At 47.6% G+C, this 22,069-nt stretch overlaps 1 protein-coding gene across 2 annotated transcripts in view; it reads left to right on the top strand.

Moving 5' to 3' along the window:
- Window positions 1–22,069, top strand: part of PPP4R2 (protein phosphatase 4 regulatory subunit 2) — a 110,975-nt gene that overhangs the window by 5,406 nt on the left and 83,500 nt on the right. The gene's annotated exons all lie outside the window — the stretch shown is intronic.

Genomic DNA, 22,069 nt, shown 5'->3' with positions numbered 1-22,069 from the left:
TTTCTTGGAACGTTTTGGAAAAAAATTGTGTAGTCCAAATAGGTAGTACTGAATTATTTCAGGTAGTCCATTGGATACAAATGTATAATGTTGTGATGGGCTTAAACACACTTGGTGGTGACATGCAGGGAACCTTGTGATTAACATACGTCTTTCCTTTGTCTTCACTCAATGACACACCTTGTAAACGTGATCAATAATTTATATACACCTCTCCAATTGTATCTAGCAGGATTGGTTGATGGAATCTGTAAAGCATTTTGACCATGTTGGAGCAGAGTTCGCATTAAAGCAAACCTATGCGAATGCTTCTTTTACATTTATTGGGGGTTTGAGAGTGGCCTGTTTAGCAGCTATTCACTTCTCATTTAACAATATTGAGGTGCGAGCCCTTGCTGTTGAAGAGCAATGTATGTAAGTGTATCACAACTTTGAGTTCATACCAATGTAGACCAAGGGTTTCAACATTTCTAACGTCACACACCCCAGAAGAATAGCTACTGCTTTCCAGTTGGTGCACAACTGTGGAGTCTAGAGTTGGTTCACACAGAAAAGGAAAACAGTACTTGCTTCCAATGGTAAATGTGCGATTTGTGATGATAGATTAACATGGCAAATCACTGGTGAATAAGAGTGGTGCAGACAAATAAAATATAAAACGTAATGTGACGCCTCGTTCCAAGATATGACCCTCTAGGAAAATAAAATCTAAACATGCTCATTACGCAGGCTTATGGCCAACACTAAAAAAATTATGTAAATGTTCTTCAGGCCCTGGATGGGGGAATAATGCACTGCATGGTAAAAGGAAACCGGAGGCAGGATACAAAGAACAATGCTTTTCAATCTGGGAAATTGGAGCAATGCGTTGGAATTTAATTGAATACCGAAGTTGCCTACTAAGATTACAGGAGCAGGTCAAGATCCCAGTAACTAGAGTCCCAGCAATTAGGAATGTTGAAATGTAACTGAGTGATGTATTTCTGGGAGTTAAGCTTTGACAAATTTGACCTACACCACCAACTCCCCATATCTGGAACCACAAAAATTCCGGATTGTCCAGTCTATCCCCATGATTTAAAAACAAACCATTGTTTGGGGGGGGGGGGGGCATTGGGGATGGGGGTGGGGGGAGGGGTGCTATATATATATATATATATATATATATATATATATATATATATTTATTTTTTTTTAGTAGTTTTGGTGGACCTAAGATATGTATGACATATACAGTATTTGAAATATGCTTGTGGGTGCATGTCATGAGATACATTGATTTTTCCCTTCAATCTGTTAATTATAGTGCTCTGGGTATTTCTCATTTTTAACCAATATTTTAATTTTATTTATTATAATCTGTGTACATTTTCCTTTAAAGCAAATTACTGTGTATGTAGTGCACTACGTCTTTGATCTGTATTATATGCCTGTCACTATTGCACTAAGGTCTTTTTAGGTTTAAAGTATTTTATTCGACATAACATGTTGGGACAAGACATATCAGTAAGCAGCAATACGACAAGCCGGGGACAACCCACAAAGCTCAGGTGCACTCTCAGCCAAGGTATCTTGACGGGTTACGTCCCCACAGAATTATACATCATGTTTCGTCACAGCATGAGATGACTTTCCTTGCACAGCCCCTCCCCGAACCCCAACTACCAAACTCCCTTCCTCCCCCATCCCCACCCCCCGTCCAGTGCACTGTCCCTAACCAGAAGGAAAAAAAACAGCAGCTATGCCTCATTTGGAAAAAAAGATCAGTAACAAATCACTGGGCAGGCTCCACCGGGCCTGGAAGCCGCAAAAGGCGGAGGTACCTAGGGCAAGTGAGTTCTATAAAATTCCGTAAGCAATAGGGAGTGAAATGGCCGCCAGAGCTCCCTGGACTGTTCCACATCCCCTGCCACCGTGAGGGACATTCTCTCCATCCCCAACACATGCCACAGCCTATGGAGCAAACCGGTGGTGGAGGGAATCGTAGCAGTGTGCCAGTGTATTAGGATGTTTTGGACTGCAGAGCCCAGAGCTATCGCTATCTGTCTGCCCCTACGGGATCTAAGGGGGTACATCAATCCGTTAGGCAGCCCCAGCAAGGTGTAAGCAGGAAAGCGTGGTAATTCAATGTTGAAGTGTGTATCAATAGTGTCCAACACTTCCTTCCAGTAAGGCTCCAGCAACGGGCAGTCCCACAGAATGTGCGTGAGTGTCCCCCGGTGCCCAAACCCCCGCCAACATGTGTCTTCCTTGCTATGATCAAATTCGTGGACTCGTTCAGGCGTGTAATACTAGTAGGTGGAGACCTTGGTCAGAGTATCAGTGAGCCCCATGTGGTATGCCGAGTGCCTTGCCCTATAAGAGATGTGTTCCCATTCCTTAGGGCTCAGTGTCCTCCCCAACTCCCTCTCCCAGCGCTCCCTCCCTGGGTGATAACTATGTGTTGCAGGCGGTTGCAGAAGCTTGTAGAGATCTGTGATCAATTTGGCATCCGAGGTGCGCGACAAGAGCCACTTTTCGTAGGGAAGAAGAAGCCTATCGGCAGACTCCCTCACTTGCGGCTGGGGGGCCCAGTGGCGAGGCTGCATGTAGCGGTGTCGGTCGCTCTCTGGTAGCGAAAATTCCTGACGGAGTTGGGAGAAGGGGACTACCCCTTCAGGGCTATATAAATCGCACAGGGCTCTACACCCCGCCAGCCTCCAATGCGTGAACGCCCCTTTCTCCAATCCCGGTGTGAAATCTGGATTGTCCACTAGCGGTGTGAGTGGGGACGGGAACATGGTGAGGCCGTGTGGAAGGTTAGTAGCGTCCCATACCCGTAGGGGGACCCTCGTAATAAAGGAGGCGTAGAGGTTTTTGGGCCTATGGGGACGACGCAGGAAAGGAATCTGCTGCAAAGGTCTCCCCGCCACCGCTTGGTCTTGGAAGAGCCAATGTTTATCGGACCCCCATCTACTCCATTCCACTAGATAACGGAGCTGTGCAGCCTGGAAGTATTTGCGGAAATCAGGTATCCCCAAGCCGCCTGCTACGGGGGCCAGCAGCGAGAGGGTTCTACGCATTCTAGGCTTCTTACCCTGCCAAACAAAGCGTGAAACATCTGCTTGCAGTTGCGGTATCCACCCAACCGGTGGCTGGAGCGGCAAGGCCCGGAAAAGATAAAGTACTTGTGGCAAAATCGTCATTTGACAGCAGCAATCCTGCCCAACCAAGAGAGTGTCCCGCGATTCCATCGCCCCAGTTCCTCCCTAAGTTTTGCTCCCAAGGCTTTATGATTGGCCGACACTATGGCCGGCAAAGTGGGAGCGATCTGAATTGCCAGGTAAGGCACCGCACCCGAAGACCAAAGCATGGGAAACCTGTGTTGCAGATAGGCCCTGGTAGCCGGCTTGAGGGAGATGTCTAAAGCCACCGACTTTCCCATATTCATTTTAAACCCCGCCACCGTGCCAAAGGAGTCCAGTTCCTCTATGCACGCCGGAAGGGCCGTCCGGGGGTCATCAATGGACAGGATGACATCATCTGCATAGAGGCTGATAGCGTGCGTGAAACCCCCCCATCCGGATTCCGGTCACCGCAGGATTATCGCGCACCCGTTGAGCGAACGGCTCCATATAAAGAGCAAAGAGTAAGGGCGAGAGCGGGCAGCCCTGCCGGGTACCGCGTTCGATGTCAAAGGTCGCAGACGTAAACCCGTTAACCCGGACTACAGCAGATGGTTGCTTCTAAAAGTTAAGAATCATCGATCGGAACTTATCCCCTATCCCCGCTTTCATTAAAACTCGCTCTAGAAAGGGCCAGTGGACTCGGTCAAAAGCCTTCTCGGCGTCTACCGCCAGCATCATTCGTTCTCCCGGAATCCGGGAAGCTTTTTCTAAAAGGTGGACAATCCGTTTCGTATTGTCCACGGTCTGTCTCCCAGGGACAAAACCCGCCTGGTCAGGGTCGATGAGGCCGGGTAAGTGAAGAGCTAGGAGCGCGGCTAAAATCCCAGTGTACAGCTTCAAGTCAATATTTAAGAGAAATCGGTCGTAGGACCCGCAGTGTTTCGGATCCTTCCCAGGCTTAGGGATAACCGTTACAGAGGCCCGAAGTAGATCAGGTGTTATAGCTCCGGAATCAGCAAAGGAATTAAAGAGATGCATGGGGGCTAGAGACGTGCAGAAAGTCTTATAATAGAGGGCCGTGAAGCCATCCGGGCCGGGCGCCTTGCCGTGTTTAAGTCTGGCAATAGCAGAGATCACCTCCTCTATCCGGATGTCTCTGTCTAAATACTCCGCCTGCAAAGGATCCAGGGACGGCAACGTAACCGAATCCAAATAGGCAGTCATAGCTACCTCGTCCGGGGGCTCTCCAGTGTAGAGGCCCTTGTAAAAATCGCGGAAAACGGCCGCGATCTGAGCGTCCTCTGTCACCACGTTCCCAGCCTGATCAGAAATTTCCTTAACTAGTTGGTTCTGACGTGTCACCCGGAGCTTGTGTGCCAGCAATTTACCACAGCGGTCTCCTCCAGTATAGAAGGTGTGACGCAGCCGGAGTACCGCATACTCCGCCCGATCGAGATCTAAGGCTGCCAGAAGCTTCCTCGCTTCCTTAAGATGCCTCCAAATCCGGGGAGCCCCAGTCCTACGATGAATCTGCTCAAGTTCTTTAACCCGACCCGTGAGTTCATCCCTCTTGGCCTGCCGTTCTTTGTTGTCAGCCGCGGAGATTGCCAAGAATTCCCCGCGGATCACCGCCTTTAGCGCCGCCCATTGCGTGGCCCGGCTAGTGTCGACGTTGTCATTATGGGATTGATAGTCCCAGATCGCTTCTTCAATACAGGCTCCCACTTCCTTCCTATGTAACAGCGTGTCACGTAGACGCCATGTTCTGGGCCGAGAAACGGCCGGTGGCAAACAGAACGTAGCCTCAACTGGGGCGTGGTCCGAGAGGGAGATCACACCCATCTCCGACCCCGAGGTCAGCGCCTGCACCGGGGAGGTAACCAAGAGATGGTCCAATCTCGCGTACGTCTTGTGCGCATGGGAATAATACGAGTAGTCTCTGTCTGTGGGGTGCAGTTGTCGCCACAGATCAAGGAGGTCAACCTCCGCCAGCTGAGCCCTGCGGTCTACGGAGAATTCCCCTACCTGCGGGAAGCGTTGCGCTGATCTATCCATTGCAGAGTTGAAGACCATGTTGAAATCTCCACCGAGTATAATATGATGGTCCTGGGAAGAAGTGATATCCTCAATAGCGGTCTACTAGAAACGGTCCTGCCGTTCATTTGGGCTATATAGGGATCTAATCGTAAATAGGAGGCCCCCTATCTCGAACCGATATGCTAGGAGCCTACCCTTTTGTTCAGTGAACTTGTGGAGAACCTCTCCCCTAAAGTGTCTGGCTACCAGTATCGTCACCCCAGCCGTTTTAGTAGTACAAGAGGAGAAGAACTGCGAGGGGAACTTATGAGAACGGAGTCTGTGCGTGTCCTGCGGTAGTAGGTGCGTCTCCTGGAGAAGACAAATGTCTGCCTGGGTATTCTCTAGAAGTGAGAGCACAGCCCGCCTCTTGACTGAATTATTCAGCCCCCGGACATTCAGAGTCACTACCTTGCAAGTGTCAGGAGGCATTCAAAGGGGTGTAGTAGAAAGCCATGGGGACCCACATTACCAGGGGAACAAGGGCATGTATGTTGCCGAGTGATATAGGTGACCCAATAGGGAATAGAGCACTGGCACGTGTGAAGCAGAAGTGATCAAGCAAAATCAGAGGCCCAACCAATGTCCGGATAGCTATAGGCCACAACAAGCACAGGACAACCCGCCCTGCCCCCCCCCTTCTCTCCAGCAAATCAAATAGAAAGTCAAAACAGTGATTGAGGCAGTCAAGTCTAAGCAAACCAAGAAGCACGTGCATTGTCTGAATAACAAGGAACCCCATTGTGCACTGGACGACCCTCCCCCCCCCTCACCTGCCTCCCCCCCCCTTCCGGTCCCCCCAAGAACTGTGTCCCTCCCCCTCCCAACTGCCAAACTGACCCCAGTCCCCACCCGCGACTGGGACTGTCCCAACAACCCCGACCCCACCCTCCAGATCCCATCAGAAATCATTGTCCAAGTCCGGCCCTCAACGGACAAGCCTGTGGAAAGTCAAAAAAGTGGACGTCCAGCCACCACGCACCACCCCTTCCCCCCCCGCCCCCCAAACCCCCAAACCTGCGTTAGTCATGGCGATGTCAATCTCCCCCCAGAGTTCATTCAAGCAGTCAGCGCAACTTCATTTGTCACTGCATCGGCGGCCACAGCTCGTGGTGCATCATCCAGGTCCGCAGCTGCAGTAGACGAGCATGGTCTCGTTGAGGGGGCTGAGGACCGCCGGCCAGGGATCGTCTGCCAGCCATCCCTGGTGATACGGTGCTGGCTAGGTGTGAATGTTCCGTCGTCCGTAGCGGTGATACCCAGCACCCCGCATGTATCCTGAAGGGAACGCAGCTGGTGTAGAGTCCCGTTCCATCTGAAAATAAGGCGGAAAGGATGCCCCCAGGAGTATTGAGTGCCATGCCCCCGAAGAAAATCAGTCGCAATTTTGAAGGCCTTGCGTTTCTGCAGGGTGGATGCTGCGAGATCCTGGTAGAGTGCCACACGGTGACCCCTAAAGACCAAGGACGTCCTCTTCCGAGCCTCGCGGAGTATTCGCTCTTTCAAGGGATAGTCCGGCAGGAAGGCTAAGATGTCCGGAGGAGGCGCGGAGGCCCGACGCTGTAGGCCCACTCTGTGCGCCCTATCGATACGAATAGGGAAATCAGCCGGTTCTCCCAGCACCTCTCTGAATAGGTCCCGCAGGTATGCAGCCACATCCTCCCCCTCGGGACGGAACTCCACGGACTCGGATGTTGTTCCTCCGGGAACGGTTTTCAAGGTCCTCGGTATGTGACTGAAGATCAAGATTCTGGTCCCGGAGCCTTATAACCTCCTGCTGCAACTGCGTAATCTCCTCGTCCCGGGCATGGCCAGCGCCCTCCACTGTTGCTACTCTCTCTCCCAGGCCATCCACCTCTTGTCGTATCTCCCGGACCTCACCCGCTACCTCCTGCTTGAGGGTTTGGAAGTCGTCCCGCAACGTGCCGAAGAGGGACTCAAGGAAGGATCTCGTGACCGGGGGCTCCCCTCCAGTCGCTCCCTGGGAGCCACCCGGAAGACTCTGAGATGGCTGCCCCTATCCTGTCTCGCGGCATTCCTGCCCAGCATGCCCGGCAGGGTGCGGTCCCCCTTCTTGGACCCCTTGTTGTTTGCCATTGAGACTACTAGGGCGCCTTCCGGAACGTTCGGCGGGCCCTCGACAAAGCCGCTAGTCGATGCTCCGACCAGGCCGCGACCGCTGTGTGCCCCGCTTCCGATAGCCACGGGGTTCTCTGTCCACACCGCCAGCTAGTCTCGTTCGTCAAGCAATGGGGCGGCCCACGATCCGGTCACCTCGGGGACCGGCGTCCCACCCGAGTCTCCAGGCTCGACCAGCCCGGCCCTGGTCCCTCGTCCACCACTGGTGAAAGCCCCGGCCACACCTCAAATGGCCCCCTCGATTCTGTCTGGCAAATTCTTCTCAGGCACCACAGCGCGGGGGGCCGCGTTAGTTTCTAACGTACCACCGCTTCGCTACCAGTCAGTCCCGGGCAGTACACACCAAACGCCCTCCTCTCCAGCCTCTCGAAGGCGAGAAACCGGCGTCGATCCGCTGAAACCCTCCAGGGCTTCCCGAGGGGTAGGCCGCAGTCTCGGCACCACGTGCGTGCTCCTCCTAGGCCGCAGTACAAAGTCTCTCGACCCCCCCCCCCCCCCCCCCCCCCCACCTCCTCGATATTTCTGATCCGAGAACGCAGTCCCGGACCCAGAGGGTCCCTCCGGGCTATCGGGCGAGCGCTACGCCCCGCACCTCCTGGCGCTGTCGCCGTCCGGGGGTATAGGCCGAAGCCACGGCGTCACGCAATGTCCAGCCCCGCGGCACCTTCAGTCGATGCCCCGCCTCCGGACACCAAGCCCGCCAGCTCCTCTGGGTTCGCCTCAGGGTAGGGTGCCGTGTTGAAAGTCGAAGCACGACGAGAAGCAGTGGCGACACCTCAGCAGTCACCAAGGCGGGCGGTCTCCCAAGCTAGGCCCCGGCTCCGCCCCGGGCCAAAGGCCTTCTCCGTTCCCGGCAAGGACTCCGGGACCGTTCAACCTCCAATTCGGGCAATGTCGGCCGTCACAGCCTCCACACCAACCTCCAGCGTCTTTGTCTCGTTAAATGCAGGGTCCCGGGGGGGGGGGAGAGACCAGTGCTAAATCAGTAGGTTATGGGCTCGGGTCCGGCGGAGCTCACAGCGAGTGCGACCGCTCAGCCCGCCATCTTGGCCACGCCCCCACTAAGGTCTTTTTAATGAACTTAATACTTTGTTTCAAATTTTATGTGTAAAATGCAAACCCTTTTTCATGAGCAGATGAGGCACTTGGGGGAAGTTGCAGAATAAAATAGGACATGTTGCTGAACCCTGTGAGGCGCTGCATTGCCCCAACATAGGATCAGAAGAGAGAACTTAGCTGATTGACTTGAGATATCAAATCCGAACCCTGTGGGCAGCTGCATTGCCCCACATAGGATGGGAGGAGATATTTGGGTGATTCACTTGAGATGTTGAATTCGAAAGACAAGGCCCAGTCGTTAATCTGGAGCTCAATGTCTAAAGCAGGTTCAAGTTGACTCTTGTGCCGTATGTCACTGAGAGCAAAATTGGGTCACTTGTGCTACCTTTTGTCAAGGACTAAACTACCAGCTCTGTTCCGAGACTAGTTTTCAGTCTTGTCTGTAGCAGGTTACATAAATATTCTCCGTTAAATTTTGAATCTGGTCAGTCTGTTTTTGTAAGGGTTTAGCAGACTTTGCAAGGTCATCTGCATTAAGAGTTCCTTTCTTCGAGGGGGTCATATAATTGTTGATTCCAGACGGACTTGATTCCAGAGATCAACATAGAATTTATCAGCTGCTGCAGCAAAGACCTAGACATCCCCTTGCTTTTAAGAGCGTTTTGGTGGGACAGTGGTATAAAGGAATGCTCAACAACGTAGGCACCTAATAATGTTCAATTCACGGCAGATAAGGATTATTTCCTTTAAGCATAGCGTTGATGGCGGGCAGACATTGATTGGAACTGACTGAACACCTCATGTTTCAGAATATCTGTTATGACCATGGCATCCTTTTACCCTTGTTAAACAACAATTTAGCTATGAAGTCCACTGAGTTTTGTCCCGGTTCAGTTGAAGGAGTTGTAGTCAAGGCACGCACTAAATACTCTAAGGTTTTAAAGTGCGTTGTGTGTTATGTATGGTTGACATGCTGTGTTAATGTTTATTTGGGGAAACGTTTCTTTGTCAAATTTAGCAAGTGGGAATATTTTTTAAGTTGCCTCCTAAATTGATTTCCAATCACATTATCATACTTGTCCTCCATTTACTGTTAAGAGTGTAGGAAAAACTTTTTTTTTCAATCTGAAAAATACATTGTTAGTAATTAACATTCACTTTACTGAATGGGACCAGCTCGTCCAGAACATTTCACCATTTGGAATGTTTATTTATATGTACTGAGGAGGCCTCATTTTGTTTGGTTTTTGGAGGAGGGGTGGGAAAGTAGGTGAAAAAATTGTTACAACAATTTAAGTTAGGGAAGAGAATTAAAAAGTCAGTTCTAGGAGACACTCCAATAAGAACCTATTAGTAAATGAATTTGATAACCATGTTATTGTGAGTCTCCGAGACATAGTGATCTGAGCCAGATTCCGGTTAATACAGCTGAAAGTCTTACATCGCTCGTACTGTCCACAAACCCTGCTTCAGACTAGGGCAGTGGAGACACCCCAATGTGCAAGAAGATGTAAACAGGAAGGGTCTTTTTACCATATCCACTGTGAGTGCCCCGTGATCCACAGGTACTGGTGGGAGGATACAGCTGTGATGGCCGGGGCCATGAGGGTGAGGGTACCCATGAATGCAAAGTGGTTGCTTCTGATGAGCCAGGATGATGAAGACAGGCCTCGATATAACAAAATCTGGTTGGCATTGGTGACAGGGGTAGCAAACGAAACCTAGCAAGGAGGTCCCCTGTCGATGGCGGAGTGGAAAGCTGATATGGACTGGTGGCAGAGAAAGTGGTATTTAAAGTGAGAGGGTGCCCCAGAAAGTTGGTGAAATTGGGGCCATGACATACCTAAGTATAGTAGAGAAGTAACTATAACAAAATACATGAACAAGGGCAGCCTCCTAATTCACACAAATTGGGGAATTTCTATAGACGACCGAACTCATTTGATCCCCATACTTTGACCACTCTCATGGGAAGATATATGCTGAAATGTACCAGTGTTCGCAATGAACTTAATGGTGTCGGGTGGTACCCAAGTTTAGCTTGTTAGGCCTACGGTTTTAACCTGGTGAGATGGCTAAGAGCTGCTTACCTGAATAAATATTGAATAAGAAAAAAAGCTGCCACTTGGCTAGCGGTTTGTTGTCTGGAAAGTGGCATCCGTGAATCTTAGCACCTTCTTCTTGGTAACATATGGATGCAAGTTCTAGGCATCTGACAAGAATGATACATTTGTATAATCAATGTGGCTTCAAGTCTGAATGCTGCCCGGCTCTGAAACGCTTTTAGTTAGTGCTTGATACTTTGCATCAACTCCGTCTCTAATTGATATTCACGGCTAACAATTTTCAATTTGCTCAGGACTGAATTTCTACAACCTGGTCCTTCATTTTAGGTGCATCCCTTTCTTAAACCCCGGTCGGTAAAGCACGCTGTCAACCATAGTTCTATCCTCAACCCTTGAGCCATTGCTGGTTCCAACAAGATTGTGAGAGCTAACCCAGAATGTGTAAGCTGCATGCGCTCTCATGTCGGCTAGTAACTTGTAAGTAATGATTATGCGAAAAAGAGGCTTTATAACCTTATACTGGGAGCCCTTACATATTTGAATTATGGAGAAAGGTTAAAACGGTTCCCAGACAAGGGTTCCCAAAATACCATATCAGAGAGGATGTTTGGTTGTACTTACTTCTTTCACTCTATGGACGACTTTGTCAGAACTTGTAGTATCTCTTGACTAATTATATGGTTGCAATACTCAGCTGTCTGGTTTTCCTGATACCTCCTCCCTTAAATTGCCACTCCTTTTGCTGTTTACTTGTGTATCTGTCATCAGCACTCCTTTTTTCTGCCATACAAATTTCCAATTGAGGATTTGTAAAGTGCAGCAAATTACCTGTGAGGATCTCAAGGCGCTGAAGTAGCTGACTGCCAGTGAAGGGCTGCTCGTTTGAACATCCCGGCCTTGCGTCCTTTCCTGAATTGCCAGAGTGATGAGGCTGTCTTGAGGTGCAGCGGAAGGTTGTTCCAAGCGTTTGCCCCCATGTGAGAAGGAGCAACCTCTGCTGTTGCTTCAGCGGACCCGGGGGGAGGGGTGTTTGGAAGGGAGAGGGTTACGGTTCTATGGATGTTTCTACCAATCTTGTTTCCTTGACTCCATCAATGGAATGGGACATGTTTATAATCCACTGACTACAGATTGCTTAGTTTGATGAGAATGCTGTTTTCAAAAGAAGGGTGTCTTTTAACATTTAAGTTTCAGAAGCATCAGCGAAGGTCTCTCTCTCTCCCGGTTCCAGGAACTCGTTTGTTAAATCGACAGAGTCCGTCAAACATAAGACCAGCTAATAGACGCTTACAGGCTCTCTTAACCGTTCCAGTATTACTCCCACTAACTTGTTTACACGTGTATGTAAGTGTGTTTCAGTACTTCTGTACTGCAAGTGTGCATAGAGAAGGGCTGTAGTTTTCTGGATCTAAATGCAGATGTCCGTTCTTGATCTAGCCCAGCTTCATCAGTTGGCATTCGCAGTTTAAAACCGCTAATACAGTAGAGGGTGCCAGAGAATGTGAGCCTCATGATTCATATGTGGCTCAGATGGCACAAAATCTTTAGCTGTTACCTCTAGGTTCCAACCCCCCCCCCCCCCCCCCGACAGTAGCGACTAGGAGTGCCGCCCCCCCCCCTGACAGTGATTAGGAGTATCTCCCTCTCTCCATACTGTAGCGGCACTAGGATGCCCCCCTGACAGTAGCGAATAGAAGTGCCGCACCCCTGACAGCGATCAGGAGTGCTTCCCCCTCCTCGTACAGTAGCGATTAGGCGTGCCTTCCCCCCTGACATAAGCAATCAGCTGAAGTGTCTATCTTTGATGACTTAATACAATTTAAAATATAGAAAAAAAAAAAGAATCTGCATGTAACTACTGGACTTTGTAAGCTGCGCACCCCCATTGAACATAAAAACAATTCCTTGATCTGGGGCACCGTGACGTCACGCAACGGCTGGCGTTGGTGTAGCTGGTGCGGCTAACTCACTAACTGGAACTTGTGAGGTGCGGAACGAGTGGTCCGTCTTTGCTCCACTCGACAGTTAAAGGAAGGAGTTGTCCTGCAAAAGGTGCACAGCATGGTGATTTTGTGCTTCTCTTGATATTTAGATATCAATTTATATCTATATATCAGTAGGTAGTTAGTGTTAGGACATAGATTCCATAGGAAAAGCAGTTTTTGACTTGCCTATAACTTTGGTGTCGTTTGACCAATCTTCATGAAATTTTCCGGAAAACGTGTCAAAGTAGGTTCTGTGTGTCATGGAAAGTTTGGGGGTGATCTGTGTAGTGGGAACGAGAAATAAGTGCACAAATAAGGGTGAGTTTGAAATGTTAATACCCATAGAAACGCGTTGTCGAACCTACAGTCTGAATCGCTGGATGGAATTGCACCACATTTGGCAGAAAGGTACAGGTTACGCAAATTTTGTTATTTGGTGAAAATCCATTCAGTAGTTTTTGAGTAATTTAAGCCACAAATTCGAGGTATATCTCTAGCCGCGGATATTTCGTGGTGGTTTCGCAATTAATCCTGAATGCACACACCAACGTGAATGCTCTGATTGGCTGGACACAACTTAAACAGAAAGCTGCAGCCGCCATTTTATCATCGGGGAACGGTTCCCAGGGCTGAAACTTTGTGTGAATCTAACATAAGGGGTCAGGGTGGAAATACTCTGACCCATTTCAAGTTATGCGTCCTAAAAGGATTTTTAAAATCTTGTGCGATGTTCAGTACAGAGCCGCCAGTGCTGCCCCCGTGTACCGTTGGAATGTCACGACTACAGATGTCATTGTGCATATTGGAAAACATATTTTAAAATGTGTATGTGTGTACATGCTCGCCGGTCACTGCCACACACATGTATGCACTCTCAATCATTCTGGCACTTCACCCATTCACACACTTAAACATCCAGTCACATCCCAATCAGATACTCATGCACTCGCATACCCATTCAGGTACTTATGCACCCACTGACAGACTTATTTGGAGAGTGACGCACCCATGTACAGACCCACTCAGACTCTTGCATCTGCTTGCAGACCCACTCACGTATGTTCTCACAGACGCCCTGAGGCACTCATACACCCACTCGCAGATCCACTGAGACAATCATTAACCCATTCACACACACCCATACAGTCACTCTCACCCTCAGTCACAGATTGTCTCAGAGACTTATGTCCTCAGTCACTCATACACTCTGAAACACATACCCATTCCCACTCAAACTCATTCAGATATACACGCACCACTGACTCACCCAGTCAAGGCTCATGCATCCACTCAGACACTCGCCCTCCCAGTCACAGACCCACTCAGACACTCATGCATGCACCCATTCACGCATTCACTCATCCACTCAGACCTATGCTCTCACTCACAAACCCATTTAGACACTAATACACCCACTCACAGATCCACTCAGACACTCATCCATTCACTCAGAGACCCGCTCAGACGCGCACACACCCATACATTCACTCAAACAGTCCCTCAAACAGTCCCTCAGATCCACTCACTTGTGCACCCAGTTACTTATACACTCAGGGGCTCATGTACCCACGCACAGTTGCACTTAGACCCACGCACCCACTGGCAGAACCACTCAGCCATTCACATTGCCAGTCACAGACCCATTGTGACACTGATCCATCCTCTTATAGATGTACTGAGACAGTTATGCATTTAGTTACAAAAGCATGAATCGACTAATGCATCATCTCACAGATCCCCCTCAAATACACTTATACAGCGAAGGAGAGACTTGGTGAAACAGCGATGCAAGCAGTCATAGATTACACTAAAAAAGTTATGCACTGTTCGAGACATTAAGGGAGTTGTACATGCTATTTTATCCCGGCCTCTTTCTTTTCAACGCTTAATACAGTCCTGCGGGACTTTATTTGGGGTACGTCTCAACACCGATTGGTGTTAGTGAAACTTTTCATGCCAACGGATAGTAGAGGGCTGGCTACCCCCTGTTTTGAACAATACAATCTGTCTGCGCAACTCCAATGGATTGCCCGCTGGTTGGCGGATAGGGGGAGAGAAGATACTACTACGGTTGACCACCATATTCACTGGAGCGTGTCACCAAGCTCTTCCACCCTCTGGAGGCACCTGCGAGACCCACTTTGCTGCTGCTGCTGGCATTGCCGTATAAGTGCTTTCGCAGAGCCCTTTTCCTCACTCGAAGGGTGCTTCCGTACGCGCCTGCGGTGCCCCTAGAGGGTTTCCCGGGAGGTGAGGGGGCCCCTCACACGTCCCATGCTGGAGCAATGGAGAGAGGCGGATATCCAGAAACTGGGCGACCTCTTTAGAGACGGTGCATTAATGGCTTATGAGATGCTGATCTCCGAGGACCGGCTTCCCCCTGGGGGGTTCCTGCTCCATCGCTCCATTGTGGCGAAGATGACTGCCAGGTGGGGAGACGTGGCAACGGAGCCCGAACAGCATTTAACTATGCAGTACCTCCACATAATGGGGAGGGGCATGCACCTGGTCCTCTGGTTTGCTGGGCCGTGAAGGATCCACACGGGGACTAGCCTGGTCCCACTCAGGGGTAAGTGGGAGCGCGACATAGGCAGGTTACTATCCGATAAGGAGTGGAAAAGAATCCTTAAAAGCCCGTTACGCATTCCCAGAAATATGCGCTTCCGTCTGATACAACTTTATGTTGTTCACAGGGCCTACCTCACGCCCGAGCTCTTCAACAAATATTTCCATCGTACAGACTTGTCCTGCCCCAGGTGCAGTGAGGTGGACACGGGGCTCCTTCACCTTTTGTGGAGTTACCCTAGGCTAGGCACTTACTGGAGTGAAATAGGTTAGCTGCTCCGGGTATGCACAGGTCGTATCATACCCTTTGACTGGCCGGAATACATTTCGCACCATTTCAGGCGGCCACCCAAAGACAACGTGTTGTCCCGTTTTTTAGATCTTTGGATGGTGGTGGATACACACCTCCTTACGAGGCGATGGAAGGCACGTGACCCACCAAGCGTACAGGCGTGGACCTCCTCCATTCAGGCGTGGGCCCGGGCGGAATGGACAGCCATATGTAGGGAGGAAACGGTGGGGCTCTGCAGAGAATCAATGGCGGATCGCTGGGAACACGTGCTCAACACATTGCACTTACCAGGTTGGGCCGGGGGTGTGGGAGCTGTAGAGTTAGGCGGTGCCTTCGGGGGTCGGAGTGTACAGTGGGCTGTTCCCTGTCTAAATAATCAGTTCGATACTGCTTTTGACTCTTAGAGTCATGCAAGTTTCAGATTCAGGCTCAGCTGTGGCTGGGGGTGCGCGCGCACGCGTGGGGCGGGGGGCTAACGGAAGGGGGGGAGGAGTGAAAGGGACTTATATGTGTCTGTGGTTTTGCCCCTTTTGTTTTCTTCTCTTTGCTTCTTTCCAGTTGTTGTATAAAAGTCATCTTTGTGCACAAGTCCGCGTGGGTAGGATCCACCTTAAACTCTGCTAATGCACTAAGCTTAGCGAGGGGACAGTCCTGGACTAATTCGGGGGCAGCCCTCCCGGCACCCCACGCTCTTGCCAGCATTGGGCGGTCATCCTTTCCTTATGACTTACTGCACCTGTGGCTTAGTGTTCCTTAATTGTTCCGCTGTAATGTGCATGGACGTTCATCTGACATGCCCAGTTTGCTGAGTTGATGCTGTTGACATGCCTATGTAATGTAATCTCTAAAATGCTAATGAACAGATTTGATAAAAAAGGGAGTTGTACATGCTATTATACAGTCATTTAGATTCTAATGTGTTTAGTGTGTTGGTTATAATCCATTTTACAGTTATAAGCTTTGAATGTGGTGGGGGCTATTGAATATCTGCGTTTTTTTTTTTAATACTGCGATGTATTCGTGGTGATCGCTGTCCTGATTTCATTGTGACGCCCGGCGTGTCAGCGGAAACTAAAAAATCGGTTTAAATGGTTGTTTTATGCAAACTCTCTAGAAAAATAACTTTAAAAAGTGTAATAATATGCCATATTTTACAATGTGTGCATATGTTTTGCACCTCCTAAATAAAGGTGCAATGTTCGTGGTTACCGGAGTCATTACGACTCTTGTGTAATCACAAATTGGAAGTGGGGTTCAAACACAGTTTTTTAAAAAGGTACTACAAATATATGTACAAATATGTTTTTAAAGCAGTGATGTGGTTGGTAATGTGTGTATTGTAATAGTTAGAATGACTTTTAAGCTAAAATGTTTGAATGTGGTTGTGGTCGTTGAATGTCTGCTCTTTTGCTATTTCGCAACGTGGTAACTATCATTGCGGCATCGCAGCTTTTAAAAATTCAGAAAAATCTCTGACAAGAAAATGAACAAAATTCTGCCCTCTTGTAGGCTCTGATTTAAAAAAAAAAAAGTCTATTTTTAGTATGTGAAATACCTTTGCTGATCACAGATTCTCCACAGTAAATGTGAAAATGTTGTGCTGACTCAAAATTCTTGAAAATAAAACCAGTTATTAATGTACTTTCTGGTAAATACATACCAAATCAAAAATTGAGTGGTATATAAATATAATTTACAATTATAGAAAAATTACAAAATCTTAGAGGCTCACTTAAAAAAAATGGACGTTACACTTAAGAAATAAAATTTACAAAAAACCTTAGAAATTCACTGAAAAAACAAAGGTTACAGGGCCGTTATAGTTAGTTAGGAATTTGCATTTTTTTTTTAAACGTAGGAATTCATTGAAAAAAGCAAAAGATTACCGGGACATTATAGTTAGGCTGACATTTCACTCGTACAAAACCAGAGAAATTCAGCAGTTCTACTTGCGCCCCTGCAAATCACTGCTTATGACCTCGCATATTACATCACCCATGACCTGGTCAGTGACCTCACTGACCTCTCAAATGACATCACTGATGACATCCACAGAATCTGACCCACCCACTCACATATCAATAAAGCCTTTCATGCACCCACTCCAGCTTCCACACTACCATTCTCAAAACCATTGACACACCCATACCAGTACTTACACCCCTACTCACTGATTCATAGGTCTAAACACACAGCCACTCAGTCACCAATTCACTCCCTAACAGAGCCACTGATCTAACCATTCATACAGCCGCTCACACACTGTCAGTCACCCATAGAGCTACTCTCCCAACTTCTCACTCAACCATAGTCAATCACACAGCCACTTACTCACCTATACAGTTATAAAAAAACACCCACTCACTTATTCGTACAGTTACTAACACATGCTCCCCTAAACTGTCAGTGACACAAGCACACAGTCGCCCATACAGCCACTCTCGCAATCAACCACTGACTCTCCCACTCACTCATCCATACAGGCATTCACACAGCTTCTCGCCCACCCATACAGGTACTCAGACAACCATCAATCACCCATACAGCCAGTCACGTACCCACTCGCTAACCTATACAGCCACTTAGACACCAACGGACAGACTTACACAGACATTCACACAACCTAGTCACTCACCCATATATTCACTGAGACACCTAATCATTGAATTATACAGTCAGTCACACACCCACTGAATCATCCATACAGGCACTCCTACGCCCACTGATACCTCCATACACCATAGTACATATATTTAACACTCATAAACCTTTTTTAAACACTCCGCCATCAGTGAGGTCACTGACCATGTCGTGAGTGATGTAATATGTGAGGTCATAAGCAGTGCATTGTGGGGGCGCGAGTTATAGTTGGCTCAGCTAACTATAATTGCTGAATTTCTCTGGTTTTGTACGAGTGAAATGTCAGCCTAACTATATCTCCCCCATAACCTATGGTTTTGTCTGTGAATTTTCTATGGTTTAAAAAAAATTCTATTTCCTAACAATCTCGTCCCTGTAACCTTTGTGTTTTTTTTCAGTGAATATATTGATCTGCTGATGATGCATGTACGTGGAGAAATGTAAAAGGGTGCAGACTTCTCATAGACCACTCACAATTCCGACCATATCCTAACCTAAGCCTCTGTCTCGGATTTGGAGGTGGTTGTTGACTGTTTTATCAATATTACAATTTGTGCAGTTACTACTTGGCTTTTTTCCTTCAAGTTTAAAATACCCTTGGGTTATCAAGTGCTGGGACTGGAACGTCCCCATCATGATTTGACTCTCTGGCATGAACCACTGTCTTGAATGAACCTTCTTGTGAGTTTCTGCCAATGTTGTGCACATTTTTGTTTTGGTCTTGACACACTCTCCAGTTATGCGCTTTCCTGGAGAGCTGGTACAGCTAGGTACTTGAACGTGCTGTAACCCAGAGCTAGGGCTCTGTGCTAGAGGAATACATCAGTGGTGCCTTTCATGGACAGTGGGACTGCTCTCCATCACATTGTAAGGTACAGATACAGGTGGCTGCATGTATTGATAGTAATAGGGCAAGCTTTATCCCTGGGGTGAGCAGCCATCTGGCCTCTTCGTATAGATATTCAGCTTAGTCCAGTACTGGCAGGTCCTAGATTACATCCGTGTGTGTGCAATCAGACATAACTTGACTGTATGGCAGAAGTATGCAGGGAGTATGTGTGCCACCCTCGTCTGTGAAAATTAGACTTTCAATTCCACTGTGTGGATACTGTGTACAAAGTGGCCAGTGCGGTGGTTGCCAGAAGATTGTGCCGTTGGGTTTGTGCGTAGTGTAGTGAGGAGGAACGGAGGTAGAGATCAGAAGGAAGGGTTTCTTTGGGGTTAGGAGGCTGTTGACAAGGTTCCACACCTGCTCTATTCCTATGAAGCTTAAATGATTTATGCACCATGTGTGCACTACGGACCACCTGAGGGCTATAGCTCAGCTGTAGAGTAGCCGTTTGTACTATTGTGCACTACAGACTGCAGAGGGAGTACATGGCTAGGATCAGCGGTACACTGAAGAGTAGCCTTTTGTACAATAGTGTACTATGGACTGTAAGGCCCACCACCATTCCTAGGGCATCAACATTAAATAGTGATGTCAGTCAGTCAGTCAAAACAAACTTTATTTGGTTTGTTACAACCATAAAAGTACAATTTGCATCTTGTCTTACTAAACAGGGAAAGTAATAGCAGCAGAAAATACATAGCACGGCGGTATCAATCAACATATTACATCTTAATATACATATACATAACTATCATTTTAAAATCGAGATGTTATCACAATTAATTTAAAAAACACTTAATTCACATCTATACATCCTCTTCTTAATCATACAGTGCTATTTAAAAGACTACTTGTTTCACATATTTGATGTCAGGGACCTATATTATTAGATCTTACTCTGTACAACTGAGGAATACCTTAACTTTTTTCATATATTTCCCCAAGGCACAGGCTATGTCTAAGTTCTCCATTTCCATCAACAATTTTGCGGCTTGCATCCTATTTGTAATATTATAATTTTTAAAAATCGGACATAAAATCTCCTTCCGCAAATCTAAAAACCACATACAATCTAATAAAATGTGTATAATATTACAGGTAGTGCCGCAAGTGCAGAACCCGTTACAACTTATCATTTGATTTCGGGCTCCATTATTCGCATAACATGGGTTTATTCCGATTCTCATTTTTAGGACTTCCCGCCTTAATTTATGACTTGGTAGCCGGTCCACATATGGAAAGTGCTGGTCAAGCTCCCAGGCAGATGTCATGTGGGCTACCGAGGTTTTTTGTGAGAGGTACTCCCGGTCATAAGTCCGGGACATCTCGGTGCCTTGGAGCCTTAGTTCTCTCTTACCTATTATTATATGATCTTGTAGCGGGCAGACCTTCAGAGCGAGCACCCTGTATGCATTCCTTATTGATGCTCTAGCCTCTTTTGCCCAGGGTAGGTCGCTCCTTGTAATTTCCACTTTGGCCCACTGAGAGATTTTGAGGAGCTCATCAGTTCCCAATCGCTGCCAGAATCGTACAAGGGCCATACAGGCGGTTATCGCCCACGAGGTAGTTCCCAACTCAAGTCTGGCCGCTTGTACCATAGAAGATTTGGGCAGTCCAAATAGGCTTTTTAATATATTTCCCTCCTCTCTATCCCAGGAGGTCTTACAACTTAAGTAAATAACTTCGGCTCCATACAGGAATTGAGGGGGCACCATTGCTTGATAGGCTTTCAAGACCGGTCTGTCTGACATTTCTCCGTATATATTGTTAAATCTTTTTAAGCCTTTCACGGACGCCGATGCCCTCATTTTTAGTGCTTGTACATGAGTATGCCATTTCAGGGTACCAGAGAACCACATTCCTAGATATCTATAGTCCGCTACCCTCTCGAGTAATACTGTGCCCAGGTACCAAGAGAACTTTGTTTTCTTCCTGCCAAAACAGACAATTTTTGTTTTCTCCATATTTACTACTAGTTTTTTGGTGGTACAGTATTCTTTGAATCGATTTAATTTTCTTTGGAGCCCAATCTCCGTCTGATCCATAATTACCAGATCATCAGCATAGAGAAGGCATGATATCTGGTTTCCTCCCAGTTTTGGGTTAGCCCCTCTAACCTCTCAACTTTTGAGGCAGGTCTGCTAAGAACAGGGAGAATAATAGGGGGGCAAGTACACAACCCTGCCTTAATCCGTTCCCAATTGGGATTCTCTTTTTCAATCCTCCCTCCTTATCCAGGATTATTTGTGCCAAGTTTTCAGTATGCAGTTCTTGGATTAGTGCAAGCAGGTCACCCTGTATTTCATAACCAACCAATGATGACCACAGCTGATCCCGGTCCACCAGGTCGAAAGCTGCACGGAAATCCACGAAACAGGCGAATAATTTTCCTCCCTGATCGATTGACTTCCGTGCAATGGACCAAAGGGCAAAACAGTGGTCAGCAGTTGAGTGGCCTTCTTTGAACCCTCCTTGTTCTGGCGGTACTATTTGTTTGTTGTCCACCCAGTCCTTTAGTATACCCAAAATTACTTTTGAAAATACCTTTTCGCCTATATCTAATAGGTTTATTAGGCGATAATTTTTTGGGGAGTTTACATCACCTTTCTTATGTATTGGCCTGACAATTGCCCCTTTCCAATTATCTGGGAACTTGCCTGAATTTAGGATCTCTTGAAACATATTAGAAAAAAACTCCGCCCACCAATCTATATTCGTTTTTATTATAATTGCAGGTAGATTATCAGGTCCAGCAGCCCGTGTTAGATTTAGTCTTTTTATTATACCTCTAACGGCATCTGGGGAGAAGTATGCTTTAATTTCTTCCCTTATTCTAGGCCAATCCTTGGGCGTTGTCCCCTCCCTATCTGGCCATGTACCATAGATTTCTTTCAGATATGACACCCACTTGACCTCTGGCACCGAGCAGTGTAGGGTTCCTGAGGCTTTCCCCGTACATTCCTGAATTAACTTCCAAAAGCCTCTCACATTCTTTTCTTCAATTGTCTCAAGTAATTTACCCCAACATTTGTCCTTAGATGTCCTTTTTTTATCTCTAATAGTGACCTTATATTTTATTTTTAGTTTCTTAAGTTCTATTACCGCTTCATCACTATAATATGCTCCTAGGTGTCTCTCCTGTTTTCTGATGCTGGCCTTGACCTTCCGAACTAATAGTGATGTCCGAAATTAAATCTACTTGGAATTGCTATCATACGGCAGTACTATCCAGCATGGGACTGAGATGC

This window comes from Lissotriton vulgaris, chromosome 9, assembly GCF_964263255.1.
Source record: "Lissotriton vulgaris chromosome 9, aLisVul1.2, whole genome shotgun sequence".
NCBI lineage: Eukaryota > Metazoa > Chordata > Amphibia > Caudata > Salamandridae > Lissotriton > Lissotriton vulgaris.
The sequence above is the reverse complement of the archived record's forward strand: the minus strand, read 5'-3'. Positions and strand labels throughout refer to the sequence as shown.